The sequence below is a fragment of the Arachis ipaensis genome, chromosome B6 (assembly GCF_059453495.1).
Source record: "Arachis ipaensis isolate K30076 ecotype BB chromosome B6, ASM5945349v1, whole genome shotgun sequence".
Lineage (NCBI taxonomy): Eukaryota > Viridiplantae > Streptophyta > Magnoliopsida > Fabales > Fabaceae > Arachis > Arachis ipaensis.
The window spans coordinates 124,682,198-124,703,845 of NC_142441.1; the positions used below are offsets into that span (position 1 = coordinate 124,682,198).

Genomic DNA, 21,648 nt, shown 5'->3' on the forward strand with positions numbered 1-21,648 from the left:
TTTAAAAAACAATTTTTCGAAATATATTTCTAAAAATTCAGATTTTTATTTCAAAATTTAAAATTTTTTTTTTAAAATCATCATATCCTTTTCAAAACTTCCTAACCACTTTCTCTCTCCTCAGTTTTTCGAAAATCTTCACTCAATTTTTATTTATTTTAATTTATTTCATTTTCGAAATAAATATATAAATAAATAAATAAAAATATTTTTTCTATTTTACATCATCTCCCTTTCTCCATCATGGACCTAAGCGGAAATGAACAGTTGATGAGCGGATAATTTATACGCTTTTTTGCATTGTTTTTAGTATGTTTTTAGTAGGATCTGGTTACTTTTAGGGATGTTTTCCTTAGTTTTTATGTTAAATTCACATTTCTGGACTTTACTATGAGTTTGTGTGTTTTTCTGTGATTTCAGGTATTTTCTGGCTGAAATTGAGGGACTTGAGCAGAAATCAGATTTAGAGGTTGAAAAAGGACTGCTGATGCTGTTGGATTCTGACCTCCCTGCACTCAAAGTGGATTTTCTGGAGCTACAGAACTCGAAATGGCGCTCTTCCAATTGCGTTGGAAAGTAGACTTCCAGGGCTTTCCATCAATGTATAATAGTCCATACTTTGGCCAAGAATTGACGACATAAACTGGCGTTCAACGCCAGCCTTCTGCCCAAATCTGGCGTCCAGCGCCAGAAAAGGATCCAAAACCAGAGTTGAACGCCCAAACTGGCACAGAACTTGGCGTTCAACTCCACAAATGGCCTCTGCACGTGCTACACTCAGGCTCAGCCCAAACACACACCAAGTGGGCCCCGGAAGTGGATTTATGCATCAATTACTTACTCATGTAAACCCTAGTGACTAGTTTATTATAAATAGGACCTCTTACTATTGTATTAGGCATCTTTGGATTACCTTATGATCCTTTGATCACGTTTTGGGGGCTGGCCATCTCAGCCATGCCTGGACCTTCACTTATGTATTTTCATACGGTAGAGTTTCTACACTCCATAGATTAAGGTGTGGAGCTCTGCTGTTCCTCAAGGCTTAATGCAAAGTACTACTGTTTTCTATTCAATTCTTCTTATTTCGCTTCTAAGATATCCATTCGCACCCAAGAACGTGATGAAGGTGATGATTATGTGTGACGCTCATCACCATCTCCCCTATGAACGCGTGCCTGACAAACACTTCTGTTCTACATGAATTAAGCTAGAATGAGTATCTCTTAGATCTCCTAACCAGAATCTTCGTGGCGTAAGCTAGAATGATGGCGGCATTCAAGAGAATCCGGAAGGTCTAAACCTTGTCTGTGGTATTCTGAGTAGGATTCAATGATTGAATGACTGTGACGAGCTTCAAACTCGCGAGTGCTGGGCGTTAGTGACAGACGCAAAAGGAGGGTGAATCCTATTCCAGCATGATCGAGAACCGACAGATGAATAGCCGTACCGTGACAGGGTGCGTGAGCATATGATTCACTGAGAGGAGGGGATGTAGCCACTGACAACGGTGATGCCCTTGCATACAGCCAGCCATGGAAAGGAGTAAGACTGATTGGATGAAGATAGCAGGAAAGCAGAGGTTCAGAGGAATGAAAAGCATCTCCATTCGCTTATCTGAAATCTCTGCCAATGAATCTACATAAGTAGTTCTATCCCCACTCTATGTTTTATTTACATAATATATTGTAACCCATATGAGTCAACTTAACTGAGATTTACAAGATGGCCATAGCTTGCTTCATACCAACAATCTCCATGGGATTCGACCCTTACTCACGTAAGGTATTACTTGGACGACCCAGTGCACTTGCTGGTTAGTTGTATCGAAGTTGTGACAATTATGAATTAAGATCAGAGCACCAAGCTTTGGAGCCATTACCAGGATTCTTTCGAGCCTGGAGATCACAATCTCGTGCACCAAGTTCTTGGCGCCGTTGCCGGGGATTGTTTGAGTTTGGACAACTGACGGTTCATCTTGTTGCTCAGATTAGGTAATTTTCTTTTTATTTTATTTTCAAAAATTTTTCAAAAAATATTTCTAAAATTTTCTCATCTATTTTCGAAAAAAATAAAAATGTTTTCAAAAAATAAATTATTCTATGGCTTCAAAATTTTTAAGAATGAATTCTAGTGTTTCATGAAATATGTTGAATCATATCTGGCTGTAAAGCCATACCCAAACTACTTTGGGATTGGTATTCAACTAATCACTCCAGCCCATGTAATTATATGTTGCATCCTGGCTGGCTGTAAAGCCATGTCTAAATTCATTTGGACTGAGGCTTGCAATTGGTTATCAAGAGCAAGCTAATTGGAGCTAATCCACCTGCTACTGTTCCTGATCTACCCGCTGTTGATCCACGATCACCTGCTGAAGCTTGGCTGGCCATAAGCCATGTCTAGTGTTTTGGACTGGAGCTTTCATTGAAAGCTTGGCTGGCTAGTGAGCCATGTCTAATTCCTGGACTGAAGCTTTAGACTAACATGGCAAGTTTCCTGGAATTCATATTAAAAATTTTGGAATCCTTATTTTTTCTTTTAAATTTTCGAAAAATATAAATAAAAATCCAAAAAAAATTAGAAAATCATAAAAATCAAAAATATTTTGTGTTACTTATTTGAGTCTTGAGTCATATCATAAGTTTGGTGTCACTTGCATATGCATCTTGCATTTTTTCGAAAATATCATGCATTCATAGTGTTCTTCATGATCTTCAAGTTGTTCTTGGTAAGTCTTCTTGTTTGATCTTGATGATTTTTTGTTTTGTTTCTTTTCATGTTTATCATATGCATTCTTGAATTCTTAGTGTCTAAGCATTAAAGAATTCTAAGTTTGGTGTCTTGCATGTTTTCTTTGCATTAAAAATTTTTCAAAAATATGTTCTTGATGTTCATCATGACATTCAAAGTGTTCTTGGTGTTCATCTTGACATTCATAGCATTCTTGCATGCATCACATGTTTTGATCTAAAAATTTCATGCATTGCATTTTTTTGTGTTTTTCTCTCTCATCATAAAAATTCAAAAATAAAAAAAAATTATCTTCCCATGTTTCTCTCATCAAATTCGAAAATTTGAATTGACTTTTTCAAAAATTTTTAAAAATCAAGTTGTTGCCAATGAATCAAATCAAATTTTCAATTTGAAAATCTTATCTTTTTCAAAATCTTTTTCAAAAATCAAATCTTTTTCAAAATTATTAGTTATTTTCGAAAATTTCAAAAATATTTTTCAAAAATCTTTTTCTTATTTTTATACCAAATTTTCGAAAATAACATAATCAATTAATGTTTTGATTCAAAAATTTGAAGTTTGTTACTTGCTTGTTAAGAAAGATTCAAACTTTGAGTTCTAGAATCATATCTTGTGATTTCTTATGAATCAAGTCATTAATTGAGATTTAAAAAAAAAAAATCAAATCTTTTTCAAAACTAACTCCAATCATATCTTTTCAAAAATATCTTCTTATCTTATCTTTTTCAAAAATATCTTTTCAAAATATCTTCTCTAACCTCCTAACTTCTTATCTTTTCAAAATTTGTTTCAACTAACTAACTAACTTTTTGTTTGTTTCTTATCTTTTTCAAAACCACCTAACTAACTCTCTCTCTCATTTTTTCGAAAATATCTCTCCCCTTTTTCAAAATTTCTTTTTAATTTATTAATTATTTTAAATTAAAAAAAAATTCGAAAAAAATACTAAACTTTTTCAAAAACTATTTTCAAAAATCACTAACTCCTTTTCAAAAATAAATTTCGAAAATTCCCTCCTTCTCTCCCATCTCATTCTATTTATTCATTCATATCCTAACATCTCATCTCACATTTCAATCCTCACAGTTGTGTTTCTTCCTTTACATCACATCCTTTATCTCCCCCTCTTCTTCTACTTACAAAGGGATCCCTATACTGTGGTATAAAGGATCTCTATTATTATTATCATTTTTCTGGCCATTCTTCCTTGTCATATGAGCAGGAGCAAGGATAAGAACATTCTTGTGGAAGCAGATCCAGAACCTGAAAGGACTCTGAAGAGAAAATTAAGAGAAGCTAAAATACAACAATCCAGAGATAACCTTTCAGAAATTTTCGAACAGGCAGAGGAGATGGCAGGCGAAAATAATAATAATGAAAGGAGGATGCTTGGTGACTTTACTGCACCTAATTCCAATTTACATGGAAGAAGCATCTCCATTCCTGCCATTGGAGCAAACAACTTTGAGCTTAAACCTCAATTAGTTTCTCTGATGCAGCAGAACTGCAAGTTTCATAGACTTCCATCTGAAGATCCTTTTCAGTTCTTAACTGAATTCTTGCAGATATGTGATACTGTTAAGACTAATGGAATAGATCCTGAAGTCTACAGGCTCATGCTTTTCCCTTTTGCTGTAAGAGACAGAGCTAGATTATGGTTGGATTCTCAACCCAAAGACAGCCTGAACTCTTGGGATAAGCTGGTCACGGCTTTCTTAGCCAAGTACTTTCCTCCTCAAAAGCTGAGCAAGCTTAGAGCTGATGTTCAAACCTTCAGACAGAAAGAAGGTGAATCTCTCTATGAAGCTTGGGAAAGATACAAACAGTTGACCAAAAAGTGTCCTTCTGATATGCTTTCAGAATGGACCATCCTGGATATATTCTACGATGGTTTATCTGAGCTATCAAAGATGTCACTGGACACTTCTGCAGGTGGATCCATTCACCTAAAGAAAACGCCTGCAGAAGCTCAAGAACTCATTGACATGGTTGCTAATAACCAGTTCATGTACACTTCTGAAAGAAATCCTGTGAATAATGGGACGCCTATGAAGAAGGGAGTTCTTGAGGTTGATACTCTGAATGCCATATTGGCTCAGAATAAAATATTGACTCAGCAAGTCAATATGATTTCTCAGAGTCTGTATGGAATGCAAGCTGCATCCAACAGTACTCAAGAGGCATCTTCTGAAGAAGAAGCTTATGATCCTGAGAACCCTGCAATAGCAGAGGTAAATTACTTAGGTGAACCTTATGGAAACACCTATAACTCAACATGGAGAAATCATCCAAATTTCTCATGGAAGGATCAAAAGCCCCAACAAGGCTTTAATAATGGTGGAAGAAACAGGTTTAGCAATAGCAAGCCTTTTCCATCATCCACTCAGCAACAGACAGAGAACTCTGAACAAAATGCTTCTAATTTAGCAAATCTAGTCTCTGATCTATCTAAGGCCACTGTAAGATTCATGAATGAAACAAGGTCTTCCATTAGAAATTTGGAAGCACAAGTGGGCCAGCTGAGTAAAAGGATCACTGAAATCCCTCCTAGTACTCTCCCAAGCAATACAGAAGAGAATCCAAAAGGAGAGTGCAAGGCCATTGACATAAGCGCCATGGCCGAACCTGAGAGGAGAGGAGAGGACGTGAATCCCAAGGAGGAGGACCTCCTGGGACGTCCAGTGATCAATAAGGAGCTTCCCTCTGAGGAACCAAAGGACTCTGAGGCTCATCTAGAGACCATAGAGATTCCATAGAACCTCCTTATGCCCTTCATGAGCTCTGATGAGTATTCCTCTTCTGAAGAGAATGAGGATGTCACTGAAGAGCAAACTGCCAAGTTTCTTGGTGCAATCATGAAGCTGAATGCCAAATTGTTTGGCATTGATGCTTGGGAAGTTGAACCTCCCTTGTTCATCAATGAACTAAGTGATCTGGATCAACTGACATTGCCTCAGAAGAGACAGGATCCTGGAAAGTTCATAATACCCTGTACCATAGGCACCATGATCTTTAAGGCTCTGTGTGACCTTGGTTCAGGAATAAACCTCATGCCCCTCTCTGTAATAGAGAAACTGGGAATCTATGGGGTGCAAGCTGCTAAAATCTCACTAGAGATGGCAGACAGCTCAAGAAAACAGGCTTATGGACAAGTAGAAGATGTATTAGTAAAGGTTGAGGGCCTTTACATACCTACTGATTTCATAGTCCTGGATACTGGAAAGGAAGAGGATGAATCCATCATCCTAGGAAGACCTTTCCTGGCCACAGCAAGAGCTGTGATTGATGTTGACAGAGGTGAAATAGTCCTTCAATGGAATGAGAACTCCCTTGTATTCAAAACTCAAGGATCTCCCTCTGCAACCATGGAGAGGAAGCTTGAAAAGCTTCTCTCAAAGCAGAGTCAACCAGAGCCCCCACAGTCAAACTCTAAGTTTGGTGTTGGGAGGCCACAACCAAACTCTAAGTTTGGTGTTGAACTCCCATATCCAAACTCTAAGTTTGGTGTTGCAGAGTCTCAACAAAGCTCTGCACATCTGTGAGGCCCCATGAGAGCTCACTGTCAAGCTATTGACATTAAAGAAGTGCTTGTTGGGAGGCAACCCAATGTTTATCTAATTCTTATTTTTCATGTTTTCTTAGGTTCATGATCATGTGGAGTCACAAAATAAACAAAAAAATCAAAAACGGAATCAAAAACAGCAGAAGAAAAATCACACCCTGGAGGAGCATCTGTCTGGCGTTCAAACGCCAGAACAGAGCATAGTTCTGGCGCTGAACGCCCAGAATGGGAGCATCCTGGCGCTGAACACCCAGAACAAGCATGGTTCTGGCGTTCAACGCCAGAAATGGTAGCAAATGGGCGTTGAACGCCCAAAATGGGCACCAACCTGGCGCTGAACGCCCAGAGTTGTGTGCAAGGGTATTTTGCATGCCTAAATTGGTGCAGGGATGTAAATGCCTTGACACCTCAGGATCTGTGGACACCACAGGATCATCTCAGGATCTGTGGACCCCACAGGATCCCCACTTTACCTCCTCATAATCCTAGTTTTTATTTCCACATCTTCTTCTTCATCTATTCCTTCTTCTTTTGCTCGAGGGCGAGCAACATTCTAAGTTTGGTGTGGTAAAACAAAAGCTTCCATCAAGGGTCTATAGCTCAGTGGTAGAACATTTGACTGCAAATCAAGAGATCCCTGAGATACCTCAGGGGATACATTTTCTTCCACACAATTATTGGAAGCAACTAAGGGTGGAACATCAAGAGCACTCCATCATCCTTCATGAAATCAGAGAAGATCTAAAAGCAATGAAGGAGGAGCAGCCAAGGCAAGGAAGAGACATAGAAGAGCTCAAGGACATCACTAAGGTGGACTCATTCCTTGTTCTTGCTTTCTCTGTTTTTCGTTTTCCATGTTATGTGCTTATCTATGTTTGTGCCTTCAGTACATGATCATTAGTAGTTAGTAACTTTGTCTTAAAGATATGAATGTCCTATGAATCCATCACCTCTCTTAAAAGAAAAATGTTTTAATTCAAAAGAACAAGAAGTACATGAGTTTCGAATTTATCCTTGAACTTAGTTTAATTATATTGATGTGGTGACAATGCTTCTTGTTTTCTGAATGTATGCTTGAACAGTGCATATGTCTTTTGAAGTTGTTGTTTAAGAATGTTAAATATGTTGGCTCTTGAAAGAATGATGACTAGGAGACATGTTATTTGATAATCTGAAAAATCATAAAAATGATTCTTGAAGCAAGAAAAAGCAGCAAAGAACAAAGCTTGCAGAAAAAAAAAAAAGGGCGAAAAAAATAGAAAAAAAATAGAAAGAAAAATAAAAAGCAAGCAGAAAAAGCCAATAACCCTTAAAACCAAAAGGCAAGGGCAAATAAAAAGGATCCCAAGGCTTTGAGCATCAGTGGATAGGAGGGCCTAAAGGAATAAAATCCTGGTCTAAGCGGCTAAACCAAGTTGTCCCTAACCATGTGCTTGTGGCGTGTAGGTGTCAAGTGAAAACTTGAGACTGAGCGGTTAAAGTCAAGGTCCAAAGCAAAAGAAGAGTGTGCTTAAGAACCCTGGACACCTCTAATTGGGGACTTTAGCAAAGCTGAGTCACAATCTGAAAAGGTTCACCCAATTATGTGTCTGTGGCATTTATGTATCCGGTGGTAATACTGGAAAACAAAGTGCTTAGGGCCACGGCCAAGACTCATAAGGAAGCTGTGTTCAAGAATCATCATACTGAACTAGGAGAATCAATAACACTATCTGAACTCTGAGTTCCTATAGATGCCAATCATTCTAAACTTCAATGGATAAAGTGAGATGCCAAAACTATTCAAGAGGCAAAAAGCTATAAGTCCCGCTCATATGATTGAAGCTCTGTTTCATTGATAGTTTGGAATTTATAGTATATTCTCTTCTTTTTATCCTATTTGATTTTCAGTTGCTTGGGGACAAGCAACAATTTAAGTTTGGTGTTGTGATGAGCGGATAATTTATACGCTTTTTTGCATTGTTTTTAGTATGTTTTTAGTAGGATCTGGTTACTTTTAGGGATGTTTTCCTTAGTTTTTATGTTAAATTCACATTTCTGGACTTTACTATGAGTTTGTGTGTTTTTCTGTGATTTCAGGTATTTTCTGGCTGAAATTGAGGGACTTGAGCAGAAATCAGATTTAGAGGTTGAAAAAGGACTGCTGATGCTGTTGGATTCTGACCTCCCTGCACTCAAAGTGGATTTTCTGGAGCTACAGAACTCGAAATGGCGCTCTTCCAATTGCGTTGGAAAGTAGACTTCCAGGGCTTTCCATCAATGTATAATAGTCCATACTTTGGCCAAGAATTGACGACATAAACTGGCGTTCAACGCCAGCCTTCTGCCCAAATCTGGCGTCCAGCGCCAGAAAAGGATCCAAAACCAGAGTTGAACGCCCAAACTGGCACAGAACTTGGCGTTCAACTCCACAAATGGCCTCTGCACGTGCTACACTCAGGCTCAGCCCAAACACACACCAAGTGGGCCCCGGAAGTGGATTTATGCATCAATTACTTACTCATGTAAACCCTAGTGACTAGTTTATTATAAATAGGACCTCTTACTATTGTATTAGGCATCTTTGGATTACCTTATGATCCTTTGATCACGTTTTGGGGGCTGGCCATCTCAGCCATGCCTGGACCTTCACTTATGTATTTTCATACGGTAGAGTTTCTACACTCCATAGATTAAGGTGTGGAGCTCTGCTGTTCCTCAAGGCTTAATGCAAAGTACTACTGTTTTCTATTCAATTCTTCTTATTTCGCTTCTAAGATATCCATTCGCACCCAAGAACGTGATGAAGGTGATGATTATGTGTGACGCTCATCACCATCTCCCCTATGAACGCGTGCCTGACAAACACTTCTGTTCTACATGAATTAAGCTAGAATGAGTATCTCTTAGATCTCCTAACCAGAATCTTCGTGGCGTAAGCTAGAATGATGGCGGCATTCAAGAGAATCCGGAAGGTCTAAACCTTGTCTGTGGTATTCTGAGTAGGATTCAATGATTGAATGACTGTGACGAGCTTCAAACTCGCGAGTGCTGGGCGTTAGTGACAGACGCAAAAGGAGGGTGAATCCTATTCCAGCATGATCGAGAACCGACAGATGAATAGCCGTACCGTGACAGGGTGCGTGAGCATATGATTCACTGAGAGGAGGGGATGTAGCCACTGACAACGGTGATGCCCTTGCATACAGCCAGCCATGGAAAGGAGTAAGACTGATTGGATGAAGATAGCAGGAAAGCAGAGGTTCAGAGGAACGAAAAGCATCTCCATTCGCTTATCTGAAATCTCTGCCAATGAATCTACATAAGTAGTTCTATCCCCACTCTATGTTTTATTTACATAATATATTGTAACCCATATGAGTCAACTTAACTGAGATTTACAAGGTGGCCATAGCTTGCTTCATACCAACAATCTCCGTGGGATTCGACCCTTACTCACGTAAGGTATTACTTGGACGATCCAGTGCACTTGCTGGTTAGTTGTATCGAAGTTGTGACAATTATGAATTAAGATCAGAGCACCAAGCTTTGGAGCCATTACCAGGATTCTTTCGAGCCTGGAGATCACAATTTCGTGCACCAACAGTCCAGGAGGACTCTGGGGTCATATTCTAACCCCTCTACTGCTTCATATGGGAGTAGTATCTGTATACCCTCCATTGGAGTCAGTAGCTTTGAGTTGAATCCTCAGCTCATTATCATGGTGCAGCAAAGTTGCCAGTATTCCGGTCTTCCACAGGAAGAACCTACAGAGTTTCTGGCACAGTTTCTACAGATTGCTGACACAGTACATGATAAAGAAATAGATCAGGATGTCTACAGACTATTACTGTTTCCATTTGCTGTAAAAGATCAAGCTAAGAGGTGGTTGAATAACCAACCTAAGGCCAGCATAAAGACATGGAAACAGCTGATAGAAAAATTCCTGAATCAGTACTTTCCCCCAAAACGGATGACACAGCTAAGGCTGGACATCCAAGGCTTTAAACAAGGAGATAATGAATCTCTTTATGATGCCTGGGAAAGATACAGAGAGATGCTACGAAAATGCCCCTCTGAAATATTTTCAGAGTGGGTTCAGTTAGACATCTTCTATTATGGGCTTGCAGAAGGAGCTCAGATGTCTCTTGATTACTCAGTTGGTGGATCTATCCACATGAGAAAGACAATTGAAGAGGCTCAAGAGCTCATTGATACAGTTGCCAGGAATCAGCATCTGTACCTAAGCAACGACTCTTCCATGAAAGAAGAGGTTAAGACAGCAACTGCTGAACTTAGTCCTGTAAAACAAGCTGCTGAATTCAATCAGCAATTAGACTTTCTAACATAGCAGTTAGCCGAATTCAAAGAAAGGTTACAAGAGACAAGGATGGCTAATATACATATGGACGAACAGTTTAAGCAAACAAAGCAGCAGCTGTCAAAGCAAATAGCAAAAGAATGCCAAGCAGCTCAACTAAAAAGTAGGAAAACATTAAATACCCCACCTCAAGGCAGCAAAAAGCTAAGAAATGAGCAAACCACCCAAAATTCACCTGAGGACAGTAAGAGCCCAGGGAAAAGTAATTCTGGAACTAAAACACCAGAAAATTGGTGGAAGGCTGGCGTTGAACGCCCAGACCATGCTCAGGACTGGCGTTCAACGCCAGAAACAAGGCAGGACTGGCGTTCAACGCCAGAAATGGGTAAGAATCTGGCGTTGAATGCCCAAAATGGGCAAGATCTGGCGCTGAACGCCCAAAATGGGCACAGCTCTGGCGTTCAGATGCCAGGAGCAGGCAAGGAGCTGGCGTCCAGTTTCACTCCAGCTTCTAACTCTGGCACTCAATCGCCAGTGAGGGATCAGACACACACAAATGCTGATAACAACCCCTCTAAAAAGGCTTCTTCAACCACTTCTGTAGACAATAAACCTGCAGCAACTAAGGTTGAAGAATATAAAGCCAAGATACCTTATCCTCAAAAACTCCGGAAAGAGGAGCAGGATAAGCAATTTGCTCGCTTTGCAGATTATCTCGGGACTCTTGAAATAAAGATTTCATTTGCAGAAGCACTTGAGCAAATACCTTCTTATGCCAAGTTCATGAAAGAGATCTTGAGTCATAAGAAGGATTGGAGAGAAACATAAAGAGTTTTCCTCACTGAAGAATGCAGTGCAGTCATTCTGAAAAGCTTTCCTGAAAAGCTTAAAGACCCTGGGAGTTTTCTGATACCATGCATATTAGAAGGTAATTGCACCAAGACAGCTTTATGCGATCTTGGGGCAAGCATCAACCTGATACCTGCATCCACTATCAGAAAGCTTGGCTTAACTGAAGAAGTTAAACCAACCCGGATATGTCTCCAACTTGATGATGGTTCTACTAAATACCCATCAGGCGTGATTGAAGACATGATTGTCAGAGTTGGGCCATTCGCCTTTCCCACTGACTTTGTTGTGCTGGAGATGGAGGAGCACAAGAGTGCTACTCTCATTCTAGGAAGACCCTTCCTAGCAACTGGACGATCCCTCATTGACGTCCAACAGGGGGAAATAACCCTGAGAGTCAATGATGATGAGTTCAAGCTGAACGCTGTCAAAGCCATGCAGCATCCAGACACATCAAAAGACTGCATGAAAGTTGATCTTATTGACTCTTTGGTAGAAGAGATCAACATGGCTGAGAGTCTTGAATTAGAGTTGGAAAACATCTTCAAAGATGTTCAGCCTAATTTAGAGGATTCAGAGGACATGAAAGAGCCTCTGAAATTTCTTCTGGAAGAGGAGAAACCTCCTAAACCCGAGCTCAAGCCATTACCACCATCCTTGAAATATGCGTTTCTGGGAGAAGGTGACACTTTTCCAGTGATCATAAGCTCTGCTTTAAATTCACAGGAAGAGGAGGCACTTATTCAGGTGCTAAGGACACACAAGACAGCTCTTGGGTGGTCCATAGGTGACCTTAAGGGCATAAGCCCAGCTAGATGCATGCACAAAATCTTATTGGAGGATAATGCCAAACCAGTGGTTCAACCACAGAGGCGGCTAAATCCAGCCATGAAAGAAGTAGTGCAGAAAGAGGTCACCAAACTACTAGAGGTTGGGATTATTTATCCAAGTCGTCCCAAAAAAGGGAGGCATGACAGTGATTCATAATGAAAAAAATGAACTGGTTCCTACAAGAACAGTTACAGGGTGGCGCATGTGTATTGACTATAGAAGGCTCAATACAACCACCAGAAAGGATCATTTTCCTTTACCATTCATAGACCAGATGCTAGAAAGACTAGCAGGTCATGATTATTACTGCTTTTTGGATGGCTACTCAGGCTATAACCAGATTGCAGTAGATCCCCAGGATCAAGAGAAAACAGCATTCACATGTCCATCTGGAGTGTTTGCTTATAGAAGGATGCCATTTGGGCTATGTAATGCGCCTGCAACCTTCCAGAGATGCATGCTCTCTATTTTCTCTGATATGGTGGAAAACTTTCTGGAAGTCTTCATGGATGACTTCTCAGTATATGGAGACTCATTCAGCTCCTGTCTTGATCACCTGAAACTTGTTCTGAAAAGATGCCAAGAGACCAACCTAGTTTTAAACTGGGAAAAGTGTCACTTCATGGTGACTGAAGGAATTGTCCTTGGGCATAAAATCTCAAACAAGGGAATAGAGGTGGATCAAGCAAAAATAGAGGTAATTGAAAAATTACCACCACCTGCCAATGTTAAGGCAATCAGAAGCTTTCTGGGGCATGCAGGATTCTATAGGAGGTTTATAAAGGATTTTTCAAAAATCGCAAAACCTCTAAGCAATCTGCTAGCTGCTGACACACCATTTGTGTTTGACACAGAGTGCCTGCAGGCGTTTGAAACGCTGAAAGCTAAGCTGATCACAGCACCAGTCATTTCTGCACCAGACTGGACGTTACCATTTGAGCTAATGTGTGATGCCAGTGATCATGCCATTGGTGCAGTATTATGCCAGTCGCGTTCTAAATGATGCCCAGAAAAATTACACGACCACAGAAAAAGAATTACTTGCAGTGGTTTACGCCATTAACAAGTTCAGATCATACTTAGTAGGATCAAAAGTTATTGTGTATACTGACCATGCTGCTCTTAAATATCTACTCACAAAGCAGGATTCAAAACCCAGGCTCATCAGATGGGTATTGCTTCTGCAAGAGTTTGATATAGAAATAAGAGACAGAAAAGGGACAGAGAACCAAGTGGCTGATCATCTGTCCCGGATAGAGCCAGTAGAAGGGACGTCCCTCCCCTTTCTTGAGATCTCTGAGACGTTTCCTGATGAGCATTTATTTGCCATTCCGGAAGCACCATGGTTTGCCGATATTGCAAACTATAAAGCTGCAAGGTTCATACCCAAGGAGTACAACAGGATACAAAAGAAGAAATTAATTACTGATGTAAAGTATTACTTGTGGGATGAACCCTATCTCTTTAAGAGATGTGCAGACGGAATAATCCGTAGGTGTGTGCCTAGAGAAGAGGCACAGAGGATCCTATGGCATTGCCATGGATCTCAATATGGAGGCCATTTCGGAGGTGAGCGAACAGCCACCAAGGTCCTCCAATGTGGCTTCTATTGGCCCACACTCTATAAAGATTCCCGAGAGTTTGTACGTAACTGTGACAGTTGCCAAAGAGCTGGCAATCTGCCTCATGGTTACGCCATGCCTCAACAAGGAATCTTGGAAATTGAGTTGTTTGACGTATGGGAAATTGACTTCATGGGACCTTTCCCACCATCATACTCAAACACTTATATTCTGGTGGCAGTTGACTATGTATCAAAATGGGTTAAGGCTATTGCCACACCCACCAATGATACTAAAACAGTGCTGAAGTTCCTCCAGAAACATATCTTTAGCAGGTTTGGTGTTCCTAGAATACTAATCAGTGATGGGGGCACTCACTTCTGCAATAAACAGCTTTACTCTGCCATGGTTCGGTATGGAATTCGCCACAAGGTGGCCACTCCATATCATCCATAAACCAATGGGCAAGCTGAAGTCTCTAATAGAATAAAGAGAATCCTGGAACGGACAGTAAATACCCGTAGAAAGGATTGGGCACGGAGCTTGGATGATGCTCTGTGGGCTTACAGGACAGCATTCAAGACCCCTATAGGGACCTCTCCATACCAACTCGTGTATGGTAAGGCATGTCACCTGCCCGTGGAACTGGAACATAAGGCCTACTGGGCAACCAGATTCCTAAACTTTGATGCCAAACTAGCAGGAGAAAAATGATTGCTCCAGCTAAATGAGCTAGAGAAATTCAGATTCACAGCTTTCGAAAATGTCAAGCTTTATAAAGAAAAATAAAAAAAGTGGCATGACAGAAAGCTGTCATCTAGAATCTTTGAACCAGGACAGAAGGTTCTGTTGTTTAACTCTAGACTCAGGCTATTCCCCGGGAAACTGAAATCCCGGTGGAGGGGACCATACGTGATTACAAGTGTATCACCATATGGTTATGTGGAGCTTCAAGATATTGATTCTGATAAGAAGTTCATTGTCAATAGACAGAGAATCAAGCATTATCTTGAAGGCAACATTGAGCAAGAATGCTCAAGGCTGAAGCTAGATTAAAAGCTCAGCAAGGTCCAGCTAAAGACAATAAAGAAACGCTTGCTGGGAGGCAACCCAGCCATGGGGCAACAATCCTCTAAGCATTTTGCCCTACTTTTATTTTTATTTTTATTTTTATTTTTATTTGTTTATATAAAGTTCACTGACACTAAGGTGAGGAATCATTTACAGAAGACCTCGGCACACAAAACAGAGAAAAAGAGCTCACTGGCAAGAAAACGCCAGTAATGGTAGCAATCTGGGTGTTCAACGCCAGAAATGGGCACCCACTGGGCGTTGAACGCCAGTAATGGCAGCAGCTAGGCGTTGAACGCCCAGGAGAGCAGCATTTGGGCACTGAACGCCCAAAACAGGCAGTGTTTGGGCGTTCAAACGCCAGGAAGGCAGGGAGGAGCCAATTTCATTTTTTTCCACACGTTTTTCCATTCTAATTTCAAATTTTATGTTTCAATGCATGATTTTACATAAACATGTCAAGAACCCTGATTTCTAAATTCCATAATTTCTAAAAACCCTACCACAAAAAAATATCAAATGTATTTTAATCCATAAGCACCAGGCATCTTTGCAAATTCAATCCAACTCTTTTCAAAATTTTTTTACAAATCTATCTTTTTCAAACTCATCAATATCTTTTTCAAAACCTCCACTTTATCTTTTTCAAAAATTAAATCTATCTTTCTCAAAAATCTTTCATATCCTCTCAATTTTAAACTATATCCTCTCTTATCATATCTTCTATCTTATCTTTTCCAAATAAATCTTTTATCATATCTTTATCTTTTTTTTCGAAAACCCACCCTCCCCCCCCCCCTTATAAATTTGAGTTCAGCCTCCCTCCTCTCCCATCAACAATTGCACCTAGCTCTCCTTCTATCCCTCTCCTTTCTTTTCTTTTGCTTGAGGACAAGCAAACCTCTAAGTTTGGTGTGTTTATCCGCAATCACTAAGATCATGGCCCCCAAAAGAAAACAACCCACTCCAAGAGGCAAGAAAGAGAGCATTCCAAAACCACTTTGGAATCAAGAGAAGTTCTTATCTAAAGAACATTCGGACCATTATAACAAAATAATGGGTCTGAGATCAGTGATCCCGGAAGTTAGATTCGATCTGAAAGAAGATGAATACCCGGAGATCCAGGAGCAAATTCGAATCAGGAGCTGGGAAGTCCTAGCTAATCCTGAAACGAAAGTGGGAAGGAACATGGTCCAGGAGTTCTATGCTAATATGTGGCAAACTGACAAGCAGAAACTATCTGGGACTGCTCTCTATGACTATCGGACCGTGGTCAGAGGAAAGATTGTTCATACCCACCCTGACAGGATCAGGGAGATCTTAAAGCTACCTCAGCTGAAGGATGATCCAGACTCCTTCAACAGGAGGATAATGAGAGCAGACAAGGGCCTGGATAAGATTCTAGAGGACATATGTATCCCTGGAGCCAGGTGGACCACCAACACAAAGGGTGTCCCAAATCAACTCAAGAGAGAGGATCTCAACCCAGTTACCAGAGGATGGCTAGACTTCATTGGGCATTCTCTGTTGCCTACTAGCAACCGTTCTGAAGTCACAGTTAAAAGAGCATTGATGATCCATTGCATCATGATGGGAAAGGAAGTGAAGGTTCATCAGCTGATTTTAGCTGAACTCTACAAAATTGCTAACAAAAATTCTAAAGAGGCCAGGTTGGCTTATCCAAGCGTGATTTCTCTGCTCTGCAAGGACGCTGGAGTAAGGATGGGAATAACTGAGTATATCTCAGTTGAGAAGCCAATCACCAAAGCATCAATGGAAAAATAACAAGCACAGGATGATCCCATCAAGAAGAGAGCACAGGAATTCCTCCCAAAGATCCCTCAATCTGAATACTGGGAGTATCTTGAGACGTCTGTTACCAAGATACGGGAAGCTATGGAGCAAATAATAAAAGAACAGAAGGAACACAGTCAAATGCTGACCTATATGTTTAAAGAACAAGAGGAGCAAGGGCGTGACTTAAGGGAATTGAAGCGCCAAAAGTCTTCTCTTGCAGGACCAAGCACCCCAAGGATCAGAGGGACCCCCGTTCCCCCAGAATAAAGGTTGTTAATTTCCAATTTCTGCCTTAACTCTGTGACAATGTCCTTATAGAAGTTTACCTTAGGAGTCATATAGTAGTAATTAGTATCTATTTTGATTTTATCTCCAATTAAGCTATAGTTTATTTTTCTCATCATCAGCAAACATGAATAAAGTAGTAGATCTTTTGAATAAGAGGCAATAAAATTTCGAGTTTTAATAAGAGAAATTCTAATTAGTTAAATGTGGTGGCAATGCTTTCTGTCTTCTGAATGAATGCTTGAATAGTGCATATGTCTTTTGAATTTGTTGTTTAAGACTGTTAAATATGTTGGCTCTTGAAAGAATGATGAACATGAGACATGTTATTGATAATCTGAAAAATCATAAAAATGATTCTTGAAGCAAGAAAAAGCAGCAAAGAACAAAGCTTGCAGAAAAAAAAATTTAGAAAGAAAAAGAAAAAGCAAGCAGAAAAAGCCAAAAGCTCTTAAAACCAAGAGGCAAGAGCAAAAAGCCAATAACCCTTAAAACAAAAAGGCAAGGGCAAATAAAAAGGATCCCAAGGCTTTGAGCATCAGTGGATAGGAGGGCCTAAAGGAATAAAATCCTGGTCTAAGCGGCTAAACCAAGCTGTCCCTAACCATGTGCTTGTGGCGTGAAGGTGTCAAGTGAAAACTTGAGACTGAGCGGTTAAAGTCAAGGTCCAAGGCAAAAAGGAAGAGTGTGCTTAAGAACTCTGGACACCTCTAATTGGGGACTTTAGCAAAGCTGAGTCACAATCTAAAAAGGTTCACCCAATTATGTGTCTGTGGCATTTATGTATCCGGTGGTAATATTGGAAAACAAAGTGCTTAGGGCCACGGCCAAGACTCATAAAATAGCTGTGTTCAAGAATCATCACACTGAAATAGGAGAATCAATAACACTATCTGAATTTTAAGTTCCTATAGATGCCAATCACTCTGAGCTTCAATGGATAAAGTGAGATGCCAAAACTGTTCAGAAGCAAAAAGCTACTAGTCCCGCTCATCTAATTAGAATCAGAGCTTCACTCAAAAACTCTGAGATATTATTGCTTCTCAACCTATTAGTCTTCTATTTTATTTGTCTAGTTGCTTGAGGACAAGCAACAGTTTAAGTTTGGTGTTGTGATGAGCGGATATTTTATACGCTTTTTGGGGTTAATTTCATATAGTTTTGAGTATGTTCTAGTTAGTTTTTAGTCTATTTTCATTAGTTTTTAGGAAGAATTCATATTTCTAGACTTTACTATGAGTTGTGTATTTTTCTGTAATTTCAGCTATTTTTCTGGCTGAAATTGAAGGAGCTGAGCAAAAATCTGATTCAGGCTGAAAAATGACTGCTGATGTTGTTGGATTCTGACCTCCCTGCACTCAAAGTGGATTTTCTGGAGATACAGAACTCAAGATGGCATGCTTCCAATTGCGTTGGACAGTAGACATCCAGGGCTTTCCAGCAATATATAATACTCCATACTTTGCACAAGGATAGATGACGTAAACTGGAGTTCAACGCCAGTTCTCTGCCCAATTCTGGCGTCCAGCGCCAGAAAAGGATCAAAAGCTGGAGTTGAACGCCCAAACTAGCACAAAAACTGGCGTTCAACTCCACAAATGGCCTCTGCACGTGAATTGCTTAAATCTCAGCCCCATCACACACCAAGTGGGCCCCAGAAGTGGATCTCTACATCATCCATCATAGTTTACTCATTTTTTGTAAACCTAGGCTACTAGTTTAGTATTTAAACAACTTTTAGAGACTTATTTTGTATCTCTGATGACATTTTTAGATCTGAACTTTGTACTCTTTGACGGCATGAGTCTCTAAACTCCATTGTTGGGGGTGAGGAGCTCTGCTGTGTCTCGATGAATTAATGCAAGTATTTCTGTTTTCTATTCAAACACGCTTGTTCCTATCTAAGATGTTCATTCGCGCTTAACTGTGATGAAGGTGATGATCCGTGACACTCATCACCATTCTCAACCCATGAACGTGTGCCTGACAACCATCTCTGTTCTATATCAGATTGAATGAGTATCTCTTAGATCTCTTAATCAGAATCTTCGTGGTATAAGCTAGAATTGATGGTGGCATTCATGAGAATCCGGAAAGTCTAAACCTTGTCTGTGGTATTCCGAGTAGGATTCAAGGATTGAATGACTGTGACGAACTTCAAACTTCTGAAGGCTGGGCGTTAGTGACAAACGCAAAGGAATCAAGGGATTCTATTCCAACCGGATCGAGAACCAACCGGTGATTAGCCGTGCTGTGACAGAGCGCGTGAGCGTAGTTTTCACTGGAAGGATGGAAGGTAGCCATTGACAACGGTGATCCACCAACACACAGCTTGCCATAGGAGGACGTGCGTGCGTGAACAAGAAGACAGAGGAAAGCAAAGATTCAGAAGACAAAGCATCTCCAAAACTTCAACATATTCTCCATTACTGCATAACAAGTAACCTTTAATCCATGCTCTCTTGTTTATTTGCAATTCAACTGATAAACATAATTGACTTCCTGACTAAGATTTACAAGATAACCATAGATTGCTTCAAACCAACAATCTCCGTGGGATTCGACCCTTACTCACGTGAGGTATTACTTGGACGACCCAGTGCACTTGCTGGTCAGGGGTACGAGTTGTGAAAAGTGTGATTCACAATTTGTGCACCATTGGGCTTGGGCCAACTTGTAAAACTTGTAACTCAAAAAGGCTTGTATGTGTAGCAGGCCTGAATTTATTAATATGGCATATTAAGTGATATTACAATATACACATACGAGTATTAAATCTTAGTTAACTATTAGCATAATAAGTTTATGAAATTAGATCAAATTAAAACTTAATTGAGGAAAGAACTTGAGGCATTAGAATCCCGAGATTTGGGGTTGATTTGATTTAATTTCATAAATTTATCATGTTAACCGCCAATTATGACTATTAGGTGTGTGTTGTAGTGTAACTTAACGTGTCATATCAACAAATGTTGACATTCTTTAGCAACGAAAGTGATTGAAGAATTAAAATGACTAACTTACATCTTACAAGTTTGATTAAAAAAAAATCTTTAATTTAGAGAATGAGTAATCCTTTTAAAACTAATTTAACCATTTATTCCATTTATTATTAAAAAAGGATTTTACATCCAAAGATACACTTAGTCAAAATTATTTGCTAGTTTGACTGATTTTTTTTGTTAAACTACATAAAAAGGAAAGAAAAGAAAAGGAAAAAGAATAGAAGAAAACAAAGAAATGCCTATCCAAGATCCTGCATCATCAACAGAAGGTTGGAACTAAACCACTTCTTCCTCATCGAATCATCGATACAAGTCCCTATCTTTGCAAGCCAATCAGCAACTCCATTAGCATCTCTAGAGATTAGCTCAAACCTTACTTCCCACTCTGACCTCATCTTCAATCTCAGAAGCTCATATTCACAAACTCATAAGTTTCTGTACAGTCAGTTTCACAAACCACTAGTTTACAAATTACAACCAGTTTCAGCAGCCATTACTAACCGTCTCCATAAACTCCAAAGTTCTGAGCCCTGAATTCTGCCCGCGGCTCCCGTCACGCAAATGCCAGCATCATTTTGCAAACACCACCCAAAACCAGAATCCGCATTCAAAAGACTGTCACTGCCATCACAATTAACTTTAATTTCCCCAGGTTCAGGCTTCAAGTTAAACGATGAGTGCACTTCTGGAATCATAGTAGTTTGGAACACAATCCATGTCCGAGATTTAAAAGCAATCTCACGATATAAACTGAAAGAATCATTAAAAATCCTATCGTTGTGATCCTACTAAGTAGCTCACAAAGTCGCCAAAAAACAAAGACATTACCATTATTGTGACCTCGTTTAAACCAAATATGCAAATATTGGGTGTGATAACAATTGACATCAATGAATCCCATAAGCCCCCATCGTCAGTCGAACGAGGAGCTTCGCTGGTGAGAGACAGAGAGGGCTGAGAAAGAAAGGGTGGCGCCGTGCGTGAGGGGAGGAGGGTGCGACTGCGACTGAGGGAGCGAGAGAGAAGACGAGGTCAGCAAGGGAACTGGGGAGTGGGGACTGAGGGAGTGAGGCTGAATGGTGGCTGAGGGAACTTGAGGGCTGAGGCTGAACGATTAGGGTTGAGGCTAAACTGAATAGTGAATGCGATTGCATGCCCTAATTTTGTATGATAATTTTTTTTCTAATGACATGGATGTTTTTCATAAAAGTTGTTAGATGTTTTGTTATCAATCATGTTTTTTTAGATTTCGATGTTAAATGGTATAAATATTAAACGTTATATCTTACTTTTCACCTATTGTTGTTTATTACCACAATAAGTTAGTTCACCTCACGGGAGATGCTTCTTGCATTGAGATGTTTGATGTTTGTGTTAAATATTTAACTGAAAATTGGTGAAATACCGACACATAACGTAACATACATTACGAGCGTAATATACTTGTTGTTTTAAAATAAAGAGGTAAATATTAAGCGATATTTGAAAAATTTTGACGCTGATAAAATGATATCTCATTATTGTTATTGACAAAATGATATCTGAATGATTTAAAAAATTGACAAGCGTGTTCTCGTACTCGCCAGACCACAGCTCCGATGAGGACAATGCTGAGCTGGCAACCGGTTT

General features: G+C 39.8%; 1 non-coding gene across 1 annotated transcript; it reads right to left on the reverse strand.

Annotated features, from left to right (window-relative positions):
* Nucleotides 1-4,505: 4,505 nt before the first annotated feature.
* Nucleotides 4,506-4,613, reverse strand: LOC148562609 (small nucleolar RNA R71). Its single transcript, XR_015887242.1, has one exon. It is a non-coding gene; the product is annotated as a small nucleolar RNA R71 (small nucleolar RNA).
* Between the last annotated feature and the right edge of the window lie 17,035 nt (nucleotides 4,614-21,648).